The sequence below is a fragment of the Macaca nemestrina genome, chromosome 5 (genome assembly GCF_043159975.1).
Source record: "Macaca nemestrina isolate mMacNem1 chromosome 5, mMacNem.hap1, whole genome shotgun sequence".
Taxonomy (NCBI): Eukaryota; Metazoa; Chordata; class Mammalia; order Primates; family Cercopithecidae; genus Macaca; species Macaca nemestrina.
In genome coordinates, this window is record NC_092129.1 from 77,620,327 (window position 1) to 77,645,319 (window position 24,993).

Genomic DNA, 24,993 nt, shown 5'->3' on the forward strand with positions numbered 1-24,993 from the left:
GTTCCACGTGCCTGATCCATTCAGAGATGTAATTGCATAGCCTACCTGGTAGCTTAAGCATGGAAGTTTCCTAGAATAATGAGACAACTAATATACAATATGCGTTTTAAATTTTGTATTTGATACTTTAAATAAAAATGCAAGACTGTGTGCTCAGTTGCCTATATTTACTGACCTCTTGAAAGGGTGAATTGAAGGCACCATGGCATAAAGAATGTAGGATTTGGAGTCAGACCTTGAATCAGTTGTTAGTGCTGTCACATACTAGCTGTATAATCTTCAACATGGTCCCTTAGCTGTAAAGCAGGGATAAAAAAATCATATAGGGCCGTTGTGAGGATTAAGTAGAATAATGTATATTTATTTCATATATAAAATATCTGGTATAGTGTTTGACCCTAAGAATAGGCTCAATAAATGATCGCTGCTAGGCTTCCTATAGTGAACGATGAGATTAAAAATAAGTGTGTGTGTGTGTGTGTGTGTGTGTGTGTGTGTGTGTGTGTGTGTAGGCACTGCTTCCACCAGGACAGCCCCCGGGTGATGTGCAGAGAAGCTGTACCCACTACAGCAGGGAACATGGAAGACAAAGGAGGTTCCTGTGATGGCGTGTTTAGGGGCCTCCAGGAGGAGTGGAAATTGTGCATGCTTGGAGCCCTGTGTGAGCGAGCTTGGGCTCTGTGTGTTCTTTGTCTCTGAAGGGGAGGGGCTTTGACTCCACAGGGGAGGTTTGCGGTAGTTCCTGTCAAAGGGCTGAGCTAGACTGGAACTCAGATTCTGGTTGAAAATGTGTCCAAAATGGTGTTGTGATTTAGATTCTTCAGACTTTGGTTAGTTAACTCATTGCTGGTCTGCTTTTTCTTTTCTGGTGTTTCTAACCAAGCCAAATGCAACAGAAGGTAATGCAGGGAAGGGAACGGTGAGTGTTACGGGCTGAACATTTGTGTTCCCTTCCAAATTCATATGTGGATACCCTAACCTCCAAAGTCATAGTGTTAGGAAGTGAGGCTTTGGGAAGTTATTTGGGTGGAGCCATCACAAATGGCCTTCTTAGGCCCTAGAGAGCTCGCACCCTCTTTCTATCACATGAGGATACAAGAAGAAGGTGGCCACCTGCAGCCCAGAAAAGGACGCTTGTCACAACCCCACCATGCTGGCCCCCTGATCTCAGACTTCCCGCCCCCAGGACTGTGGGAAATAAATTTCTGTGGTTCGTAGCTGCCTAGTCTGTGGTACTTTGCTGTAGCAGCCTGAACTAAGACAGGCAGGAAAAGACTAATGGCACCTCACTGATTTAAAATACTTTAAAAAAATCTATTGGGACAAATAATTTGTCTTAAAATGAAAATACTAACAAAGTGAAGTGCATGGAGAAAATAGTAATAAAATTAAGTCCATGTGGATGTCAGGCCTTTGAGCCCAAGCTAAGCCATTGTATCCCCTGTGACCTGCACGTTTACATCCTGATGGCCTAAAGCAACTGAAGATCCACAAAAGAAGTGAAAATAGCCTTAACTGAGGACATTCCACCATTGTGATTTGTTTCTGCCCCACCCTAACTGATCAATGTACCCTGTAATCTCCCCCACCCTTAAGAAGGTTCTTTTGGCCGGGCGTGGTGGCTCACGCCTGTAATCCCAGCACTTTGGGAGGCCGAGGCGGGCGGATCACAAGGTCAGCAGATCGAGACCACGGTGAAACCCCGTCTCTACTAAAAATACAAAAAATTAGCCGGGCGCGGTGGCGGGCGCCTGTAGTCCCAGCTACTCAGGAGGCTGAGGCAGGAGAATGGCGTAAACCCAGGAGGCGGAGCTTGCAGTGAGCCGAGATCGCACTGCACTCCAGCCTGGGCGACAGAGCGACACTCCGTCTCAAAAAACAAAAAAACAAACAAACAAAAAACAAACAAACAAAAAGAAGGTTCTTTGTAATTCTCCCAACCCTTGAGAATGTACTTTGTGAGATCCACCCCCTGCCCGCAAAAGGTTGCTCCTAACTCCACCACCTCTCCCAAAACCTGTAAGAAGTAATGATAATCCCACCACCCTTTGCTGACTCCTTTTTCGGACTCAGCCCGCCTGCACCCAGGTGAAATGAACAGCCTTGTTGCTCACACAAAGCCTGTTTGGTGGTCTCCCTTCACACGGACGCATGAGACAGCAGACTTTGTTTTATTGAACTTCCCTTTATTGGACTTTGCAGATAGTGCATTTTTTTTACAAATTGAAGTTCCTGCATCAAGCAAGTCTTTCGGTGCCATTTTTTCAACGGCGTATACTCACTTTATATTTCTGTGGTACATTTTGGTAATTGTCACAATATTTCAAATTTTTTCATCATTATATCTTTTATGGTGATCTGTGATCAGTACTCTTTGATGTTACTGTTGTAATGTTTTCGGGGTGCCACAAACTGTGCCCATGTAACACAGTGATCTTAGTCAGTAAATGTTGTATGTGTTATGGCTGTTCCACCAGCCCGCCATTCCCCCATTCCCTCTCTCCTTGAGCCTCGCTGTTGCCTGAGATAACAATATTGAAATTATGCCAGTGAATAACTCCACAGTGATCTCTAAGTGTTCAAGTGAAAGGAAGAATCACAGGTTTCTGACTTTAATTCAAAAGCTAGAAATGGCCGGGCGCAGTGGCTCAAGCCTGTAATCCCAGCACTTTGGGAGGCCGAGACGGGCAGATCACGAGGTCAGGAGATCGAGACCATCCTGGCTAACACGTGAAACCCCGTCTGTACTAAAAAAATACAAAAATTAGCCGGGAGCGGTGGCGGACGCCTGTAGTCCCAGCTACTCGGGAGGCTGAGGCAGGAGAATGGCGTGAACCCGGGAGGTGGAGCTTGCAGTGAACTGAGATCCGGCCACTGCACTCCAGCCTGGGGGACAGAGCGAGACTCCGTCTCAAAAAAAAACAAAAAACAAAAAACAAAAAAACTAGAAATGAGTAACTCAGTGAGGAAGACATATCTAAAGCGAAACAAGCTGAAAACCAGGCCTCTTGAGCCAAACTGTTAGCCAAGTTGTGAATGCAAAGGAAAAGTTTTTGAAGGAAATTAAAAGTGATACTCCAGTGAACATGTGAATGATAAGAAAGCAAAACAGGCTTATTGCTGATATGGAGAAAGTTTTAGTGGTCTGGATGGAAGATCAGACAGCTCTAACATTCCTATAAGCCAAAGACTAATCCACAGAATGTCCTAACTCTCTTTAACTCTATGAAGGCTGAGAGAGGTGAGGAAGCTGCAGAAGAAAACTTTGTAGTTAGCAGAGGTTGGTTCATGAGGTTTAAGGAAAGAAGCCATCTTCATAACATAAAAGTGCGAGGGGAGTGCAATGGCGCAATCATGGCTCACTGCAGCCTCTAACTCCTGGATTCAAGCAATTCTCCCTGCCTTAGCCTTCCAAGTAGCTGGGACCACAGGTGCATGCCACCATGCCTGGCTAATAGACAAGGTGTTGGTATGTTTCTCAGGCTGGCCTTGGATTCCTGGCCTCGAGCTATCCTCCTGCCTCGGACTACTGTCGGGGGAACCTGCCCCCAATATTTCAACGTAGGTTCTTTCTATTTTTCTGTAAGTGTCAGCCGGTCTGAGAAATAAAGAGAAAGAGTACAAAGAGGAATTTTACAGCTAGGCAGCCGGAGGTGACATCACATATCAGTAGGACCGTGATACCCACCTGAGCCACAAAACTAGCAAGTTTTATTAAGGATTTCAAAAGGGGAGGGGGTGTAAGAACAGGGAGTAGGTCACAAAGATCACATGCTTCGAAGCGCTAAGAACAGAACTACTGATAAGGGTCCAACAGAGATCACAAGGCAAAGGGCAAAAGCAGAATTACTGATAAGGGTCTATTTTCAGTGGTGCACATATTGTCTTGATAAACATCTTAACAGAAAGCAGGGTTTGAGAGCAGAGAACCTGTCTGACCTCAAATTTACCAGGGTGGGGTTTTTCCCCACCCTTACCCTAGTAAGCCTGAGGGTACTGCAGGAGACCAGGGTGTATCTCAGTCCTTATCTCAACCACATAAGACAGACACTCCCAAAGTGGCCGTTTATAGATCTCCCCCCAGGAATGCAATCCTTTTCCTGGTGTATTAATATCAATATTCCTTGCCAGGAAAAGAATTTAGTGGTATCTTCCCTACTTGCACTTCTGTTTATAGGCTCTCTGCAAGAAGAAAAATATGGTTCTTTTTGCCCAACCCCGCAGGCAGTCAGACCTCATGGTTGTCCTCCCTTGTTCCCTAAAAATTGCTGTTATTCTGTTCTTTTTCAAGGTGCACTGATTTCATATTGCTCAAACACACGTTTTACAATCAATTTGTACAGTTACAATTATCACAGGGTCCTGAGGTGACGTACATCCTCAGCTTACGAAGATAACAGGATTAAGAGATTGATTAAAGTAAGACAGGCGTAACAAATTATTATTATTATTATTATTATTATTTATCTTTTTTTTTTTTTTGAGACGGAGTCTCCCTCTGTCCCCCAGGCTGGAGTGCAGTGGCCGGATCTCAGCTCATTGCAAGCTCCGTCTCCCGGGTTTACGCCATTCTCCTGCCTCAGCCTCCCAAGTAGCTGGGACTACAGGCATCCGCCACCTCGCCCGGCTAGTATTTTTTGTATTTTTTAGTAGAGACGGGGTTTCATCGGGTTAGCCAGGATGGTCTCGATCTCCTGATCTTGTGATCCGCCCGTCTCAGCCTCCCAAAGTGCTGGGATCACAGGCTTGAGCCACCGCGCCTGGGAGGCGTAACAAATTATGAAAGTATTATTTGGGAAGTGATAAACGTCCATGAAATCTTAACAATTTATGTTCTGCTGCTGCGGCTCCAGCCGGTCCCTCCGTTCCGGGTCCCTGACTTCCCACAACAGACTACCAATACCAAAGTGTTAGGACACAGGCATGAGCCACTGTGCCTCATCTGAACATAACTCTCGTGTGCACTGAGAAACCAAAAAATGGTGTGACTTGATTTATTTTGATCTATGCTTTATTATAGTGATCTAGAACCAAACCTGCAGTATCTACAAGTTATGCTGACATATGGATTATTCCTGTCACTTCTGTTTGGCTTATCAAATAAAAAAAGCGTCTGTAACTTTATACTTGGGCTTCTTTTAGCACCAAAAAGTTCAGTGTTTTGGGTTCTAAAGAATCATTTAGGCAGAGTATTTAATGATTTAAGACCGGTGTAGATTGAAGCTTTTGCTGAAATGAAACCCCTTCAGCCACTCTTCCTTTCCTTTCTTCCTTCTTGAAGGTTTACATTTTTCTCTGTTCCTCATGACTTGATAATGATGATTCTGTAATTCTCTGATCTGCTACATGCTAACTTGGCATTCAATTTCAAGTTAGTATGTGTGTACATCTTTTTTGCCCCTCAAAATTTGGATGAAAGATGTAACCACAGCTGCAGCAGACATGAAAGGTAAAGTTCCTCCTGGAATCCCAGAATGTGGAAATGGCAGGGAGGGTTTTTCCCTGGCAAATCACTTTTGTTGTGCTTTTTTCTAAAATAAGCCATTGCAATATTTCTTATAGAGCTTTTAGTGACAGAAATCCGTATTTTCCTGTACTTTGAGAATAATTGATGTTAATAATGTGATCTTAAGGGCATTACTGGATTCCAGAGTGTCTTCTGAATTATTAATGAAAGATTATCTTCAGCATAGTTTTTTAGTTCATTGCATTTTATTGCATTATAATTAATTGAAAAGTAGAAATTTGTGTATTTCATATAAATGAGAACCTTCTCATTTAAAAGTAGCACATAATCCATTAACATATGTATATAAATCTTTAAATACAGAAATATGAAATATATACATGTTTCTAAGGCAATCACTTCCTACCATTTTACTGCTAAGCCTGGTCTAAGCTACCATCATCCCTTGTTTGAATTAGTGCACTGACCTACTTGGTTACCAGGCTTCTCTTCTGGACTTTTCTTTTAGTCCACATAACAGCCAAAATAGTATTTACAAGTATCCAGAGACCCATCTACACTCTGACTTGCTTAGCCCTCTACTGGCCCCTTGACTCATTACTGTGCTGCCAGGCCCTCTTCATCACTTATGCCTCTGACTTCATCTTCTGCAGTCTCTTTGAGGTAAAGTCTTCCTGCCTCCTGACCTTCCTGAAGTGAGCCAAGCTTGCTCCTAGGGGCCTAGGCCCTTAGTGCCAGCTGTCTCCCCTGCCTGGGTGGTGCCTTCTTGACACTTAGATTCTACTGTGTTTAAGGTGACTTCCTCACGCCTTCCCTGACTGCATCACAAGTTACCCCTTCTCCAGCTTTCTTGTTTATCACTATTAGATTTGTTTTTTTTCTGAAATAACACTTGGATTATTTTACTTCTCTGATTTAAGAATCTATAAGGTAGAATCATGTTTTTGGATGAGAAAAAAAAGAATCTATACGTGTTTTCTAAATTGCATATTTCATCGATGAAAACTCTCCAACCTGGATTTTTTTTTCTTGATCTTAATTTTTATCATTTGAACATTTATGTTTTATATAAAATACTTAGAGAAAATACTTAGAGTCCCTTTTCTTGCTGAGATTCTGTGTTTCTAACAATTGATCACTTAAAAAACATAAATCTTAATAGATAGATGCCATAAATCCACTAGCCCTGTGCATTATTTTGTGTTGTGTTTTGGATTTTTTTTTTTTTTTAAAGACAGAGTCTCGCTCTGTTGCCCAGGCTGAAGTATGGTGGTGCAATCTCGGCTCACTGCAGCCTCCGCCTCCCAGGTTCCAGCAATTCTCCTGCCTCAGCCTCCTAGGTAGCTGGGATTGCAGGCATGTGCCACCACCCCTGGCTAATTTTTGTATTTTTAGTAGAGACAGGGTTTCACCATGTTGGCCAGGCTGGTCTCGAACTCCTGACCTCAGGCAATTCGCCTGCCTCGGCCTCCCAAAGTGCTAGTGTTACAGGCGTGAGCCACCACGCCTGGCCCTGTTTTGGTCTTTATTAGAGTCTGTGTATGCTTTCACAGAGTTCAAATGGATGTGAACTTGTCCTTGGATACTTTGCATTGCATTTTTATATCGATAGTCCTGAGTTGTGCAGTACTGAACCCCGAATACTAATACTTATGTAGGCACCTTGATGAAAAACTACAGAGTGATGTTAGGTATGAATGCTTGATTAAGCCCATTTTTTTAGTGCGGAACTGCCTTGTGGCTCAGCCTGTGTAGCTGAGATGAGCGTTTCTTAGCCTTGCACTGTGTATTTTGTGCTTTAGTTCTCTGTGAAGTCTGCTCATGAGGCTGAGGCTGTGCAAGACTTGGTGAGAGTGTTAGCTTCTGAATAGAAGGACCTCAACAACCCCTGTTTTTGCAAATTAACCAAAAGTTGAATAAGGCTTGTTGTTAAATTAAAATTGTATTGCCTATTTACAAGTAATAGTTATACATACTGTGTTCTTAAGATATGAAGAAGCACTGGTGGCATTTCCTGGGAAAAACTTGGATGATTTGCTCCCTTTTGTAACTATATTTGTGGACTTTACAAACATAAACACCTTATGTAACTCAGAGATTGTCTATATTGACAAAGCTGATGAATTTGTCATTTGTCATAATTAAGGAGTATCTTTTTGTGTTGTTACACTTTTTTCTTTTTCTTTTTTTTTTTTTTGTTTGAGACAGAGTCTCACTCTGTCGCCCAGGTTGGAGTGCAGTGGCACCATCTCGGCCACCACATCCTGGGTTCAAGCGATTCTCCTGCCTCAGCCTCCCGAGTAGCTGGGATTACAGGCATGTGCCACCCCACCCAGCTAATTTTTGTATTTTTAGTAGAGACAGGGTTTCACCATGTTGGCCAGGCTGGTCTTGAACTCCTGACCTCAGGTGATGCGTCTGCCTCGGCCTCCCAAAGTGCTGGAATTACAGGCGTGAGCTACCACACCCAGCCCCATTATTTGTTTAAATAATTGTTTATTGGGGCATTTAAAAAATACATTTTCCTTAGAATAAATACTGTGTTAGTCTGTCCAAAATTCTTTTGGGGCTGCAGTCTCAAAAGTGGAATGAATAGGATTAAAAACTTGAATAGTTTAAACTTTTTGTTGTATATTTCCAGATATCCATTGGAAAGACTGGCAAAATCATGAGTACCAGGTTTTTTAAGAAAAGATTTCTGGAGTCTAAAATTTCTAGATCTTATGAAGTCTTAGTTTGTTGTTGTTAATTAAAGGATATAAAGTGGTTTGTCAAGTTTTAGTTTCTATTTTTTCTTTTATTCATTAGATGAAATTTTTAATATCATCCATTTGTCATGATATGGACTGATACTGGTTCTTTTTTATTTATTTATTTTTTTTTGAGACGGAATCTCACTGCGTTGCCAAGCTGGAGTGTAGTGGTGCAATCTCGTCTCACTGCAACTTCCACCTCCCGCGTTCAAGTGATTCTCCTGCCTCATCCTGCCAAGTAGCTGGGACTACAGGTGCCCACCACCACGCCTGGCTAATTTTTGTATTTTTAGTAGAGATGGGGTTTCACCATGTTGGCCAGGATGGTCTGGATCTCTTGACCTCGTGAGCCACCCGTCTCGGCCTTCTAAAGTGCTGGGATTACAGGCGTGAGCCACTGTGCCTGGCCCCGATACTGGTTCTTTAACTTTTGGGAGGATAAATTTTTTAATGTTGGATTTATCATGTTCTCCCCATCCATTAAAATAGTGTTTTTTATTTAAATATTGGAAGAAACCTTTCTCCTTTAATCATACCCTCTGTATCTCTAATAATCACATTTGGCTTTGTTTTATAGTTAAATACATAGATCTATTTATTTTAAGATGTTATTGTGATTTAAATAATAAAGGAAAAGCATATGAGTTTTTCCTCTCAAAATATTCTTTGGTGTTTGTGTCTACTTAATTTTTCTGATAAATTTTACAATCATTTTTTATTCCAAGTAGACAAGCCTGCAGAGAGCAGGTTCCAGCTGATGAAAAAAGTTTTCAGGCCCCAAGTAAGGGTGAACCACCTAGAAACCTTCCTTAGGATTGATATTGCTGTGTAGCATGGCTGTCCTCATCGACCTCCCAGACCTCCTGGCTTCAGTAATTTGTGCTGTGTCTCACAGTCCCTGCCTCTGTGTGACTCTTTCCATGGACTTTTTGATAATGCCTCAAACCTACACATGAATTGGGCAGATGTCTCTGTTGTTGTATTTAGTATTCCAGATAGAATCCTTATATCTCTCTCCACTTGTCTTTATTCCCATTAGGGTTTTAAAATTTTCTTTAAATAGATTGCTTATATTCTACTTTAAGTTAATTCTTCCAAATTGGTCTTTTGCAAATGTAATTGCTTTGCAATTTTATTTTCAGGCCCTGTAGCTATGCATAATTTTTTGAAATTTTGAAACCAAGGACAATACACATTTATATATATTTAAATTTATTTATTACAGTACCCTTTGTAAATTGAGGGTGGTGTGCATAGTAAAATTCTCAGTGTGTTCTTTTTTCTGCACTACCTGAAAATACCTTTCCTATTTTCAGCCTACCAGTTTTTAGCTTCTTTAATTCGTTCAGGTGTCACTTTATTGAGTGCTATTTGTGGAGAGACAGATACAGAGTCTGAAAATACTGCATTGCTTGTTTGTTAATATGTTCAAATACACTTTTATCTTCTATCTGTAAATCTCTGTGAATAGATCATTCTTAAAGTCTTTGCAAGCACTGAAATTGTTTCTGGAAATTAAAACAAGGTGAATTCTCTAACAATAAAAATATTTTAAATGAAGACTTAGATTTTTTTGATGAAGGTAGAAGTACATGGGCATTCCCTAAAGTGGTTTTATTTTATGTGGACACTTGTTGAGAAATGTCTGAGAACAGCATCTTCTCTGAATCAGCTGTAGTGGTTGCTGTGGTCATTGGCCCCAGAGTCTTCGGGGAGAAATTTTATTGACACAGGAGGTGTTCTCGTCTAGCATATGTCCTCACCTGAAGGCCCATCAGGATTCTTAGCTGGTACCATTTCCTGAGGAGCACCTTTGGAAGGAACCTTGAGTAATTGTGTGACTACTGGTGGCCTTAGGGAATTTTACTAGAGGACTGTGTCTTTATTTTCCCCAGTATTTGTACTTCTCCTTGGAGGAAGGTATTTAATAATTGTTGGTTGATGGAAAAACAAATGAGTGAACTAATAAGGATAGAAGCTAAAATATGAGTAGCCTTTATGTGTTTTATCTTTTTGTAAGTTGATCTCTAAGGCATTTGGAGAGCATCCAGCTACATGATGTCATTACCGAACAAGTGAAGCCATGGGGCGTACGTTCTGTTGTACTCACAGGCTGGCATTTTCCATTACGTTACCACATTTGCCGACTGGTGTCACTAAGAACAAATGCAAACATCTGTCTTCTTGTAGATGTGGAATATTTGTAATAGGCATACTTAACATGGTATCAGCTTTTTCTTGTTTCATTGCTTTAGAAAAAAATATATATTGAGATGACTTGCTGACAGACGTGAATAAAGAATAAAATGTTTGCCCTTGGCTAGGCATGGTGGCTCATGCCTGTAGTCCCAGTACTTTAGGAGGCCAAGGCGGGAGGATCACTTAAGGCCAGGCATTTGAGTCTAGTCTGGGCAACGCAGCGAGACCCCATCTCTAAAAAACAACATTGGCTGGGTACAGTGGTGCACTCCTTTAGTCCTGGCTGCTCAGGTGGCTGAGGTGGGAGGATTGCTTAAGCCTAGGAGTTCGAGGCTGCAGTGAGCTATAACTGTGCCACTGCAGTCCAGCCTAGGTGACAGGGCAAGACCCCATCTCAAAAAAAAAAAAAAAAAAAAAAAAACCTCAAGATGCTCATTTGCTCATTGTCAAGTATAAATAATTGCCATACAGTAAAATAATAGTTGGGTACTGGTGTGTACGTGGTGTAAGGAATGCTGAGGAAATTCTTCAGGGGATGGTTCATACCAGCTGAATTATAAGCAGAAGTTTTTTGCTGGTTTTTGTTATTGTTGTTTTTGAGACAAAGTCTTGCTCTGTCACCTAGACCGGAGTACAGTGGCACAGTTATAGCTCACCGTAACCTAGAACTCCTGGGCCCAAGCAATCATCCCGCCTCAGCCTCCTGAGTAGCTGGGACTATAGGAATGTGCCACCATGCCCAGGTAATTAAAATAATTATTTTGTAGAGGTGGGGGTCTTGTTCTGTTACTCAAGCTGGTCTTGAACTCCTAGCCTTAAGTGATCCTCCTGCCTTGGCCTCCCAAAGTGCTGGGATTACAGACATGAGCCACTGTGCCTGGCCTGCCAGCAGAGTTTTGAAGGGTAAATGAAAGTTTATGAGGAGAGTGGTTTGTCCAAGAGTCAGGTAGTAGAGGAGGAAGCTGGAAGAGTGGATGGAGCCCTGAGTACTAAGGAAAGGATATCCTATTTTATCTGCATTTACAAAAGCTCCGTTCATGTGTAGTGTAGGTTCTGAATAGGAGGGGATGAGGGACTGGGAGCTGGGACTTTGGTTAAAAGGCTTATTCAAGAATCTAGGCAAAAAGGGTGGGCTCAGGAAATGGGAATGGAGAGGTTAAATTAGAAAGATATGTAGGGAGTGAAATTAGTGGGATCACGGACAGGTTTGGTGTAGGTGGCAAATAAGAAGGTTAGAGCCCAGAATGACTCCCAACTTATGAGTGGATGCCATTGACTCATATGAACAATACAAACTTCATTTTGTTGCATTTGAGGATCAGGTGAGAAATCTGTTAAAAATTCAGGTTCAAATTTATACATGCAACAACATGGATTAATCTCAAGAACATTATACTGAGCGAAAGAAGCTGGACACGGGTGACTACATATAGTATATTATTTCATTTATGTGAAACTCTAGAAAAGACAGAAGGCTGATCAGTGATTGCCTGGGGCCACTGAGTGGTAGAGGTACAGGAAGATTTTTGGAGTGAGAAATCTTGATTGTGGTAATAGTTACGTGGATGTATAAATGTGTCAAAATTCATTGAAAGGTCCACTTTAATGTTTGCATCTTATTTGTTTACATTATACTTCAATAAAGTTAATTTTTAAAATTCAAGTTAGGTCTGGGCCAGAGATAAGTAAACATTTGTGAGTTAGTGATGTTTAAATTGTGGCCAAAATTCCAGGAGTGGATGAAATCATCCAAGCCACATATTGAGGATAAAAAAAGGACCAAAGAAAGTGGCCTAGAGGGTTCCAAGCTTTAAGGGGAAGGGAGGGAAATAAGGGCCTTTGAAGACAACAGGAGTGGTTAGAGCTGACCAGAGGACAGTGACATGAATCCAAGGAAGAGAATTTCACAAATGGAACGGGGCAGAAGTTTCCCTCACTGCAAAGATGTCAAGATCAGGACTATTGGATTCAGCAGTTTGGAGGTCGTTGTTTTTCAATGAAATTGTGGTTGATTGCAGATACTGAACATGAGAGCCCAGAGAGAGTAGGGAAGACTGATACTGTCTTTCTTTCAGGAATTCTGGCTATACAGGGGGCCAGAAAAACGGGCCCCTGCGTAGGTGGTTGGGGCATCCAGGGTACAATTCTTAACAACATCAGGACCCTTTTATCTTTTTACAATGAGGGGCTCTGGTGGAAAAAGCCAGATGGTAGATAGGGTAATTGATGGGGAGGGGCTCAGGAGCATGGAACAAAAGGAGATCCATCCCTTCTCAGAAAGCAGAGGACAGTGGTGTAAGGTGGATGCCCAATGGAAGGGACTTGGAGGCTGGTGTAAGGAGGAGCTGAAGCTGTAAAGTAACTCCTTAGGAACTGGGAAAGAGGACTGACCGTGGGTGAGTAGAGGGGTTGCCCAGGAGAGTTAGGAGTTAGGTCAGAAACCACGCAGTGGCTCTAATTGGAGAGACTGTAATTTTCCCCAGCTGTGCCTAGCAACTTGGGGGTAGGCACTTCCATTTCCAAAAAAAATAGATTTCTGTCCCGAATACACAGAATAATAGTGGCTGACATTTTCTTTCATCTGCTCACTAGGAGGCTTCAGGATACAGCCTCTACCCGAAGCCCCCAGGCACCAGGTAGTGCCAGAGCATCCTCCAGATCGGGTGGGCAGCACAGACCCTAGCCTCTCCCATCTGCAGCCACCCTCTCTGGATATGCTATTGCTAGGAGTTGTATTTGTGGTTGACTTTGTGACTCTTCGAGTCAAGGTTTTATTTGTGTAGAAATGAGAGTCTTGTCGAGGAGAACATACATTTTTTAATGAAATGTGACAGGATTTGCCACTGGTGTTACCAGCAGGGCTGGGCAGAGGCCTGTGTAAGGTTTCAATCTGAGCTGCAGGCGGAGTCATTTGTTTGTGGTCCATCTTCTAACAGTCATTTTGAAATGTCAGTGTTCACTTCTGGTTGGAGGACCGCCCTGAGAAGATTCTCTTTCCCAGGAGTCAGTATTGGCTTGTGATGCACCTCTGAGATCCTACATAAACATGACTATAGTAAGCCAGCAGCCCTGCGGTGGCCAGCAATTCCATTAGATGAGTAGAAAGAAAGCTGCGCTTTCTGCTGTTGTGTTTACTGGCTGGTGGAGCTACACCTTTGCTCTGATCTTATACCCAGAAAGGGAATTGTTTCCTGAAACTTGAAATGTTCCCCTGATGCTGAGGCCTGGCCTTCCCTGAGGGATTGCCCCGTGGTCCCTACACCAGCACTGGCCCAGGCTTGCCCTCGCCAGTCACTCTGGTTTGTTGTCAGGCAGAGAATTTCCACTTTCATCTTTGCTGCTGACTTCGCCCTCTCACGTCTTCATTTTTTTTCTTTGTAAAATTTAGGACCTTAGTTACGTGCTGTATTGAGAAAGCATAGATTGCTGAAGATCCATCAGGGCTGGAGTCTCCGTTACACACTTAGTAAGGAGGTGAGGTTGGGTGTGACACTTAACTCTTCTGGACCTCGCGTCCACTTCTGTGAGCAAAGGGTTGTGGTTGCGTCTGCCCTGACACATAGGAGTGTTCTGTGGGTTAACTCAGAACAGAAGTGGGACTCTGAACATTTTAAAGCAGCACACACATTAGTTGTTTTTAATGTTACTAATCCAGAGAAGACCTTTCAACCTTTCAGTCCTTTTGATGCTTCTCAAGATCGGTTTCTCAGAACGTTCTCTGCAGAACCGTGCAGGGTTGCACATGGAAGGAGGGAGAGAGTCCTTGGATCTGCGAACCTCTAAGACTTAGAGACTTTGCTAAGATAATGATACAGTTCTGTGAACTATTCTTAGAGAAAAGTGATTCTGCGTGTAAATTTTATGTGTACTTTGTGATATTATGCTCAGTATACTCTATCCTCACCCTACTGAGGTATTTTATTTATTTAAACAAACAAACCCATCAGTCCTCATGGTATATTTATGTAGCACTTTATTTAATTGAATTGCTTCATTTGAGAAAATTTATTGACTCACATGGATTTATGCCTTATTTGGGGCAGTTAGCCCTGGAAGGTGAAGTATTTCTCAGTGTCACTGTGCATAACAGAGATATTAATAATAAATGAATTTGTTAGTTCTTGCAGTAAAACAAGTATCCTCTATAGGCTGGTTACATCCCACATCTATTTAGCATTGGTATAAAAAGACATATGAGAAGAGGTTCTGCACTCAAAGAGCTCTAACTTGAGGGTCAGAGACATGCTTATAAGTCAGTAATGTACAAATCATGGAAAATTCCAGTGTGATAACAGCAGAAAATGCTTGTTTTGATGATATCAGAGAACCCATTTCAAAAGCAATAACATTTGATTTGGGTCTTGATAGGTAAGGAGGTTTCCTAACTAAAGAGCAGGAGACAAGTGCTGTCTGCCCAGGGTATTTGTGGAGGGTGTGAGAAGACCTGCAGCTGGTGGTGGCTGGGGCTGGAGGACCGAGGTTAGAGACAGGCTGGGCCACGCCGGGCAGCATGTGCTAATCTAAGCCGTTGCAGCTTTCTCCTGGGCAGTGGTCAGCCATGTACATTACATGCATGCTTCCCTTCATTACATATTCTTTTATATTGAAAAAGGAGGAGTATGTAATACATTAAGATTAAGACAGCCTTCATAGCAAGATTCTGCCCCTAATTTGTTGTTTATCTGACTTTCTATGCCAGCCACCCTCCCCTCTTCCTCTTATCTAGAAAAGAAATGGGTGTTCACTTTGTTTACAGTGGTCTATACTGATGGAATTTGGGAGAAACACCCCCTTTTGAAAGGAAAAAAATCGTTCTTTGCCAGTTACTGCTGTGTACCTTCCTGATTATATTCTCAAAGGAAACTAATATCATCTTGTATTACGGTACTCTAGAGGGGCAGAATTAATAGGACAGATGTATATTAAAGGGGAGTTTATGGAGTTTATTAAGGAGTATTAACTCACACGATCACAAGGTGGGGTCCCACAGTAGGCCATCTGCAAGCTGAGGAGCAAGGAAGCCAGTTGAGTCCCACAGCTGAAGAACTTGGAGTACAATGTTTGAGGGCAGGAAGCATCCAGCACGGGAGAAAGATGGAGGCTTGGAGGCTAAGCCAGTCTAATCTCCACGTTCTTCTGCCTGCTTTTTATTCTGGCTTTGCTGGCCCACTGTTTAGATTGTGCCTACCCAGACTGAGGGTGGGTCTACCTCTCCCAATCTGCTGACTCAGATGTTCTCCTTTGGCAACACCCTCACAGACACACCCGGGAACAATACTTTGTATCCTTCCATCCAATCAAGTTGACATTGAATATTAACCATCACACAACTGAAGCTGGTAAACTAAAAAAATCTAAAACTCCCAGAATTTATCCTCTCTTCCCAGTTAAATAGGCCTTGGTACGAATTTTAGACTGCTTCTTGGACGAACTTTTCTGTGGGCCTGTCCCTGTGGACTGGCTTTCTGTCTGTTCTGCTCTTGCCCATTTGCTTATTCATGTCCTTTGTAACTCTGCAGGGCATCTGCCCTTGACTCTGGCCTTGGGGGACTTGGTGAATGTTGGGCACATCTGGACTAAGGGTCAGATAAGTCTTGATGTTGGTAAAATAAGACAATTGAAGCCTTTCCCCTTCCCTTTTACTCCTCCAAAAACAAACAAACAAACAAAAAAAAGTGAAGCTAGAATAACTATAAATAACACCAATTACAGATTTCATGCCAGCACAATGTGCCTGTCAGCCAAGAAGCAGCACTTCTTATGGCTCCTGTACAGTGTCACTCCAGGTGTAGCATGATGCACTCTTGGGCATTCCTGGTATCTGTCCATCATAGAGGGTTTGGTAGGGTCCAGGGCCTCAAATGGAAATGGTCAGGCACTGATAGACCCTCAACTCATCTTGTTCTGGGTTGGCAGCCTCGAGTGCACATGTCAGTGTCTGCCCAAGAGGCTGTATTCTTATATGTCATGTGCTGTAAGAATTAGTCTTCAAGTTAATACTATTTTTCTAAGTGATTTGGAAGATTGAATTTAAAGACCATTGTTGGAAGGCAATGGCAGCAAGTAGAATGTGGCATTTATGAAGAATTGGGTTCCATTAAAAAATGAGTGGTAGCAAAAGCAGACAATAAGGTAAAAGGGGAAGAAAAATCTGTTATTTGGCAGGTATTTGTTGCTGAGATGTTTACTTAATGTTGGAAGACATGGAAGATGATAAGAATAATCCCACAGGCTCTGAGCAGGTGGACTAGGTTGTATGCAAGTAAGAAGCCCTGAGCAAGTGAAACCCTATCCAATAAAGAGGTCTAGCAAAAAGTACAGTTCATGCTCTGCCCTCCATAATGCATGTGCCTATCAGAAAATAGCCTATTATTGCAGTTATGCCACCATTAGCATAAATGTCACCAATTAGCAGGATTACATTTAATGTAATTACTGATATAGTTGAACTTAGGTCTCCAATTTTGGTATTTGTTTTCTGTTTATCTCTTTATTTTGTTACTCCTGATCCTCCTTTCCTGCCTTCTTTAGTGCTAATCAGTTTTCTTCATGTATGTTTCTGTTGGCTTTTAGTTTTATTTCTTTTTTAAAGTGATTGCTCTGAAGATTGTAACATTCATCTTGGATTTATCACAATATACTTAAAGTTGACATAGAATTGCTTCTGGTGTGATACAGGAAGCTTGCAACAGTGTACTTCCATCTATCCAGTCCTTTGGGCTGTCGTTGTCAGGTTCAGCTTCTGCCTGTGATTGGGACCCCTGGGGGGTTTTGAGCAGAGGAATATCAGGAGCAGCTCTTGCTGTTAGCTGTTCCTGTTAGCAGTACATCCAGACCCACTGATTATAGAGTAGTATTCAATTCTAGTTTTTAGCAAGTTTTTAAAAACTTTGAGTGTATGGTTTTCACTGTTTAAAAATAGCAATGTGTTGTCCCTTATAATTGAGAGAAATGAGCTTTAGGGTCGCTGAAAGAAAATCTCAAAAGCCCATTTAACTAGTGTGCCAGATTGCCTGACTTTTTATGAGTTTTTTCTTAATTAGTGGATTTGTGTTACATTTTATTGGCTCAAAAGTGAATCCCTAGCTCATAGCTTATTTCTCAAATCATTTAGCATTTTAATTATTGTTCAGTGTTTGAGATACAAGTCACATATTTTCTTTTTAAAATTAATATATGTACTTTCTCATTGTAAAAGACCTGAACTATACAGAACCGTAAGGAGTAAAAGTCTTAGTTTTCCTTCCAGAGAGAACATGTTAGGAAAATCTCTTGGCAGCTAAGGAGCTGGCTGTCTATTATTACTTCTATATTGACTAGCTCCTTTTCCTTATAATAAAGAGTGTATATTGGTTTCAATAATACCAGCTTCCTCTGGGTTTTAGAGGTTAGCTTATTTGTAGATGAGTCTACCTACCACATCTATTTCTCCTTATGGCTTAGAACATTTTCTGATTATCAGCATAACATTTTAGGTGCCTTATTCATTTTGCCCCAAGAATGTTCAAACTCCTCAACCTCAGAAATTTTTCTAGTAGCTGAAAGACTGGTTTGCGATTACTCTATTGGATTCTACACAGAAGTACCCATAGCATCATTGAACTAGCTCTGTTGCATAACTGTCCTGTGTCTAAAAATACACTGCCGAGTAGCATCAGCTCTTGCCCAGGGATATGAACCCACACTCTGGGTTATTTGTACTGACTCTAACCATAGACTATCTTCCAGTATATCCGGCAAAACGATCCTTTATAGAAAACACCAACCTTGTTCCAGTGAGGTCTGATACTGTTGTAGTTACCGACAGCATAACAGACTGCGCTTGGCATTCATCCAAGTTTGACTAGCCAACATTGAAGGATTTTATTTTTTTATTAACAGACAAGGTCTCTCTCTGTTGCCCAGGCTGGAGTGCAGTGATGCAGTCATAGTTCACTGTAAGCTTGACCTCCTGGGCTCAAGCAGCGCTCCTGCCTCAGCTTCTCAAGTAGCTGGAACTACATGTGCTCCCACGCCCAGCTAATTTTTGTATTTTTTGTAGAGACAGGGTGTGGCTGTGTTGCCCAGGTTGGACTGGAACTCCTGGCCTCAAGTGATCTTCCTGCATTGGACTCCCAAAGTGTTGAGGTTACAGATGTGAGCCGTGGTGCCCGGCCAGAGGGATTTTCATAATTATATTTATACTTCTCTGAGGTCTTTGGTGTCTGGGGTTGTAGATTGTGTCCATCTACACTTAACCCATACACACAGTGTTGTTTAGTGAATCTGACTTGAAACTCCATGCAAAGTCACAGTCTTGGCTGGGCGCGGTGGCTCATGCCTGTAATCCCAGCACTTTGGGAGGCCAAGGCAGGTGGATCATGAGGTCAGGAGTTCGAGACCAGCCTGGCCAAGATGGTGAAACCCCGTTTCTACTAAAAAATACAAAAATTAGCTGGGTGCGGTGGCAGGCGCCTGTAATCCCAGCTACTCAGGGGGCTGAGGCAGGAGAATCGCTTGAACCCGGGAGGCGGAGTTTGAAGTGAGCTGAGATTGCACCACTGCACTCTAGCCTGGGTGACAGAGCGAGACTCCGTCTCAAAAAAAAAAAAAAAAAAAAAAGTCACAGTCTTTGTATTAGGGCCAGGGAGTATTGTCCAGCTATTCACTGTTTGGAGTTAATACTTCTTTTATTTCCTGTTCTATCACATAAAAAACTGTAGAACCTTCTCTTGCTGGCTGTGTGTACAGTGTTACAAATAATTTACAGTGCCTAAAAATAGGCATATAATTGCTCTGGGATCCAGATGTGGAGGTTGAGATGACTTTATTGGGGAATGTGTTAACATATCACAGATTGCAGCAAGGGAACTAACATTTGTGTATAAATCACTGTTATATCTTCGAGGGTTAAGGCACCTATTTTTTTTTTTTATTCACTTAGAGTACCAACTAGATTTTTTCAATTGTTATTTTGCTGCCTATTTCCATCTAAGTTGAAGGTATGATAGTCACATGTTTTTTTGTTTTTGTTTTTGTTTGTTTTCTTTTGAGGCAGAGTCTCACTGTGTCACCCAGGCTGGAGTGCAGTGGTGCAATCTTGGCTCACTGCACCCTCTGCCTCCTGGGTTCAAGTGATTCTCCTGCCTTAGCTTCCTGAGTAGCTGGGACTATAGGCACGCGCCACTGTGTTGCTAATTTTTTTGTATTTTTAGTAGAGATGGGGTTTTGCCATGTTGGCCAGGCTGGTCCTGAACTCCTGACCTCAGGTGATCCACCCCCCTTGGCCTCCCAAAGTGCTGGGATTACAGGCATGAGCCACCATGCCAGGCCACATTTTTTTTTCTTTTAATTAGGTGTACACATACAGTTGCTATTTGCAAAATCTTACTTTCATAAATACATATTAAAATAGTGAAATAGTTAATGTCATATGAAAAGAAACATTTAGTTTTGTTTAGAGATGCACAGAATTTCTCTTTATTTAGATGTAAACCAAAGACAATTATGAATTATTTATCAACACTTTACCTTTCAAAATGAAAAAAACCCACAATTTTATATTAAATATGGAGGAAATAGAACGTATCACTGAGAGCCGGGTAATTTGACCAAAGAAAGGTACAGTCAGTAAAATGACTAGTAAATAACTTCTGTTGGATCTCTTCCTTATTCTAATCACACTTCAAGGAAGTTTTTAAATTTAAGAAGAAATAATATGAATGCTATGAAAAATATTCGAAAATATTTAGGAACTGTCAAGTGTAGTTCTATATCTAAGTAGAAGTTAAAATATAAAAGTATAAAAATGAAAGATTAAGATGCAGAGAGTTAGTTTAGAGGAAAGAGTACTAACTTGGGAGCCAACATACTAAGGTTCTTTTGGTCTCAGCCATAAATTAAGAAACCTAAAACAAGTCCTTTATTCTCTCTTAGCTTATTGTATCACCTTCTTTCCCTTTGGGATTTTATTATTTTTATTGAAGTACGTATTTTCTAGTAGTTCTTAGAGTAACTATCTATAGAAGGTAAACCTAGTCTTTATATTTCAGAAATATCTTTTGTTTCATCTTTACTCTTCCTGGGTTTGGAATTCTGGGTTAGCTGGTTTTGTCTCAGAACTTTGAAAATATGTTATTGCCTTCTGTTATTCATTGTTGCTGTTAAGAAGTCTGCTGCCAGTCTAATTATCATTCCCTTTTAACTGTTTTTTCAGTCTGCTAATTTTCAAGGTTTTCTCTTTATCCTTAATGTTTTGCAGCATCACAACAATCTACCTAGATTTGTTTTTATCCAGTCTCTGCTTGGCACTCATTGTGAGCTTTCAGAATTGAGATTCAAGTCTTCAGTTATGGCACATTTTTAGCGTTAGTTCTAATATTGCCTTCCCATCACTCCTTCTAGCTTTATTTCTGGAAATCCTACTAGATGTATGTTTGTTTTCGCTGTACCTGTTATGTTACTTCACTTCTCTTTATGTATTTTGTCTCTATTCTATACTCAGAGTGAATTTAATTTAATCATTTTCTCTTTTACTATGCCTGGTGGTGTTTCTCCCCATCTACTGACCATATATTTCATTTTCAGGATTTTGAATAGGTTCTTGTTTTCATATCTACTGCCTGATTTTGTTTCTTAAAAAAGTTTTTTTTCTGGTTATTTTTCTTGTGTATCTCTTTGGAAGATTTTTTTTTTTTTTCTTTTTTCTTTTTTTGAGACGGAGTCTCACTCTGTCGCCCAGGCTGGAGTGCAGTGGTGCGAGCTCATCTCACTACAAGCTCCGCCTCCCGGGTTCACGCCATTCTCCTGCCTCATCCTCCCGAGTAGCTGGGACTACAGGCGCCCGCCACCACGCCTGGCTAATTTTTTATTATTTTTAGTAGAGACGGGGTTTCACTGTGTTAGCCAGGATGGTGTCTATCTCCTGACATCGTGATCCGCCCGTCTCGGCCTCCCGAAGTGCTAAGATTACAGGCGCGAGCCACCACGCCTGACCGTCAGTCTTTGTTAAAGTTGATTTCCCTCACAAGCTTTGGGCTTTTAGTTTAGAAGCCCGTCTTAAGTGGACATCTTTGTCCCCCTCTGCTCCCTCACCTCTCAGGAGTGGTTTTGCTATTGTCCTTCCCAGGATCCTAGTTTAGTACCTGATCTTACTTTGGAAGTTGAGGCTCCTGCCCTTCTCAGTAGCGAGTGGAGGCCAATCCTTTCGTAGGCTGCAGGCTCTTGAGCTTCCTCCTGCGGCTCCAGGGATGGGCTTTATCTCAGCCATAGCCTCGGGTAATGGCCACAGACCTCTTTTCAGTTTATTCCACAGTGGTTTGGTACAGCATCGTACACGGAGCCATTTGCCTCCGCCCCCATCCTTCCTAACTGGGGTGTGCCTTTGGCCTCTTTCTGTTTCTGAACAGTAGAGTTGTGGCTTCAGCCTTATCGCCAGGCTCCGTTGTTGTAACCATGTATCTTGTTTGTTCTGTTGGTAAACATGCCTTCCTTCCTTGCTTCCTTCCATCCTCCCATCTATCGTTGCTACCGTTTGCCATAGTGAGTGATACTCAAAACCTGACTCACAAGGCATTTTGCCCAGATATTGACTTAGCTTCTTGATCTTTACTAAGTAATCTCAAAGTCCCTTCCAGCTCCAAAATTTCTAAGTTCCCATATACACAGCAAGAGAATTTACCTATGACCAGTCACTTTCCTGTCCTTATGCATCTGGGTCAAACAATCTCATGAATTATTGATCGCAGAAGATGTCTAAAGTATTGTTGTCCAAAGCCTCTGCAGAAGCTTTTCCAGTTTTATTTGCCTTACCAGTTATTATTTTCTAAGCTGGACTTTGCTTTTGGATTGGAAAAGAAAAAAAATCTGAGTAACGCCTTGGGTCCTGTTGGCTCCAAGACCACATCCATGGGAATGGAGTTGGCCACTGTCACCTCTTTTCTTTCTCAGTACCCACCTGCTTTCCCCTGGCCTGGCTTCAGAGACCTGGATGCTCCCAAAAACAGCTTCTTGGGCACTGAGGACTCATTTGTACTTTCTCTTAGGAAGTTTATAACACATTGTTCAGCAAGCTAACTATTTTAATGTGACCCAGAGGGGACTCAAGAGGGTAGGAGAGAGGATTCGTCAGCCAGGAGGAGGTAGAATTCACTGTTTTACAAGCTTCTGAAGTCTCTTCATGGATGATTGCTGGAGCTGTTTGTTTATGTTTTACAAATGATGTTTAATAAAGAACTGCCAAAATTGCAGCTAGCATTTTTTGAAAAATAAGTAACTTAGTAAAGAAGCAACCATATGGTATCTGTTTAGAACTGGAAGTACAGAATCTGTTTTCAAAAATAGACCGACAAAAAGACTGAACTCAAACCAGAAACCCTTCCACCTTAATAAAAATAATTCATGGTTAATTTTTTTTAAAGATTTATGAATTTAAAACTTTTACAGCTAGTACATTAAATTTGGCAAGTAGAAATTCTGAGGAAGAATGAATTTGATTCTGTCAGGTAGTTCTCAGAGATTCTTTTACTGTGAACTTTCTAAGTAGAAGAAAGAATTGCAAGGCCGGTGCGGTGGCTCACGCCTATAATCCCAGCATTTTGCGAGGTTGAGGTGGGAGGATCACTTAAGTTCTGGGTTTTCTGTCCTAATATCCCACTTCAGGAACTGCAGGAGTCTGAGACCAGCCTGGACAACATGGTGAATCCCTGTCTCTACAAATAATACAGAAAAAAAAAAAAGAAGCCGGGCATGGTGGGATGTGCCTGTAGTCCCAGCTACTCTGGAGGCTGAAGTGGGAGGATCACCCAAGCCCACAGATCGAGGCTACAGTGAGCTATGATCGTGCCACTGCACTTCAGTCTAGGTAACCCTGTCTCTAAACAAACAAACAAACAAAAAAAAAAAAAAAAAAAAAAAGGAGCTTCCTGATCTGAAAGATTGAGTTTCACGTGGACGTTTGAGCTTTCCACAAATTTTCTTTCTGTGTGATTTCCCTTGACTGGTTTGTCTGTAAAAGAGAAGATTATCATTATCTGAAGAGTGGTTATCTAAAAATATGATTTGAATTTTTACATAAGAATTATCATTAATGGGCCGGGCACGGTGGCTCAAGCCTGTAATCCCAGCACTTTGGGAGGCCGAGACGGGCGGATCACGAGGTCAGGAGATCGAGACCATCCTGGCTAACACGGTGAAACCTCGTCTCTACTAAAAAAAATACAAAAAACTAGCCGGGGGAGGTGGTGGGCGCCTGTAGTCCCAGCTACTCCGGAGGCTGAGGCAGGAGAATGGCGTAAACCTGGGAGGCGGAGCTTGCAGTGAGCTGAGATCCGGCCACTGCACTCCAGCCTGGGCGACAGAGCGAGACTCCGTCTCAAAAAAAAAAAAAAAAAAAAGAATTATCATTAATGGTAAAATGATTTGTATCAGAATTGAGTTGTTTTCTTCAGTTTAATTTCATTCATTTATTTATTTTTTGAGACAGAGTCTCGCTGTCGCCCAGGCTAGAGTGCGGTGACGTGATTTTGTATAAAGCATATCAGGAATCTATCTTTAGTAGTGTTTGGCGGCATTTGTGACCTGGGGTAGTTAACTCAGTTGATTAAACCCCTCTGTTGGAGCTTCAGTCCCTGGATTGACTGGTTCATTTCTTTTAGTTTTCTGCACACAGAGCCTTCGTCTTGAAAGAGAAATGGATCCTCACAGATCCATCCCAGTTATAAAAACAATTTCAGGGTACACAGCCTGGGGATGGAATGTATGTCAATGCCATTTTCATTAAAATATACACACATACTCTCTTTTTCTTTTTTAAATACATAGAAATTATATACAGTTGTTGCCCGTGGTGGGACAAACAAGAAATTTAACATTTTTAATCTTTGTAGTAATTGTGTAGTATTTAGCAGATTATTTTATTTTGTGGTCTAGGTCTCTGTGCAGCCATAACCTCACAGAAAAATGTACTATGATGTAGTTTTACCTGTTTTGAAGGTGTTTGTTGGAATTATTTTATTTTATGGTGCCATAGAGCCATTGTTGGAAATGTGCCAAATTTCAAGAAGCGTCTCCATTTATATCTTATTAGACTCCATTTTAAAAATGCAACTAGATTTTCATGCAAAAGTCATGATTATAGCTTCAAAAGAGCCTTTATTTTATGCAGCTTTTATTTTGTTATAATGTCTCACAGAGAATGTAATTTTACAAGGGAGGAAAATTGAGTCTCAAGCTGCTTTGAGTGACTGGGCTCAGTGGCTCACACCTATAAATTACAGAACTTTGGGAGGCCAAAGTGGGAGGATCGCTTGAGCCCAGGAGTTTGAGACCAGACTCGGCAACATAGTGAGACCCTGTCTCTACAAAAAAAAAAAAAAATAAAAGAATAGCTGGATATGGTGGCATGCCTGTAGTGCCAGCTACTTGGAAGATTGTGGTGAGATCATCACTTAAGCCAGGGACATCAAGGCTGAAGTGAGCCTTGATTATGTCACTGCACTCTATCCTGGGCAACAGAGTGAGACCTGGTCTCAAAATAAAAGGAGGCTTTAAGTTAGCCTCTGATGCACAATGAGGCAGAAATGGGATCCTGAGATG

General features: G+C 41.6%; 1 protein-coding gene and 1 long non-coding RNA gene across 6 annotated transcripts in view; both read left to right on the forward strand.

Annotated features, from left to right (window-relative positions):
- LOC105478743 (TUB like protein 4) overlaps positions 1-24,993 on the forward strand; it is a 287,369-nt gene that overhangs the window by 104,426 nt on the left and 157,950 nt on the right. The gene's annotated exons all lie outside the window — the stretch shown is intronic.
- LOC139363339 (uncharacterized) overlaps positions 4,466-24,993 on the forward strand; it is a 41,143-nt gene continuing 20,615 nt past the window's right edge. The window contains exon 1 of the long non-coding RNA XR_011623487.1: positions 4,466-23,260. This is a non-coding gene — a long non-coding RNA (uncharacterized lncRNA). The remainder of the gene's footprint in view (positions 23,261-24,993) is intronic.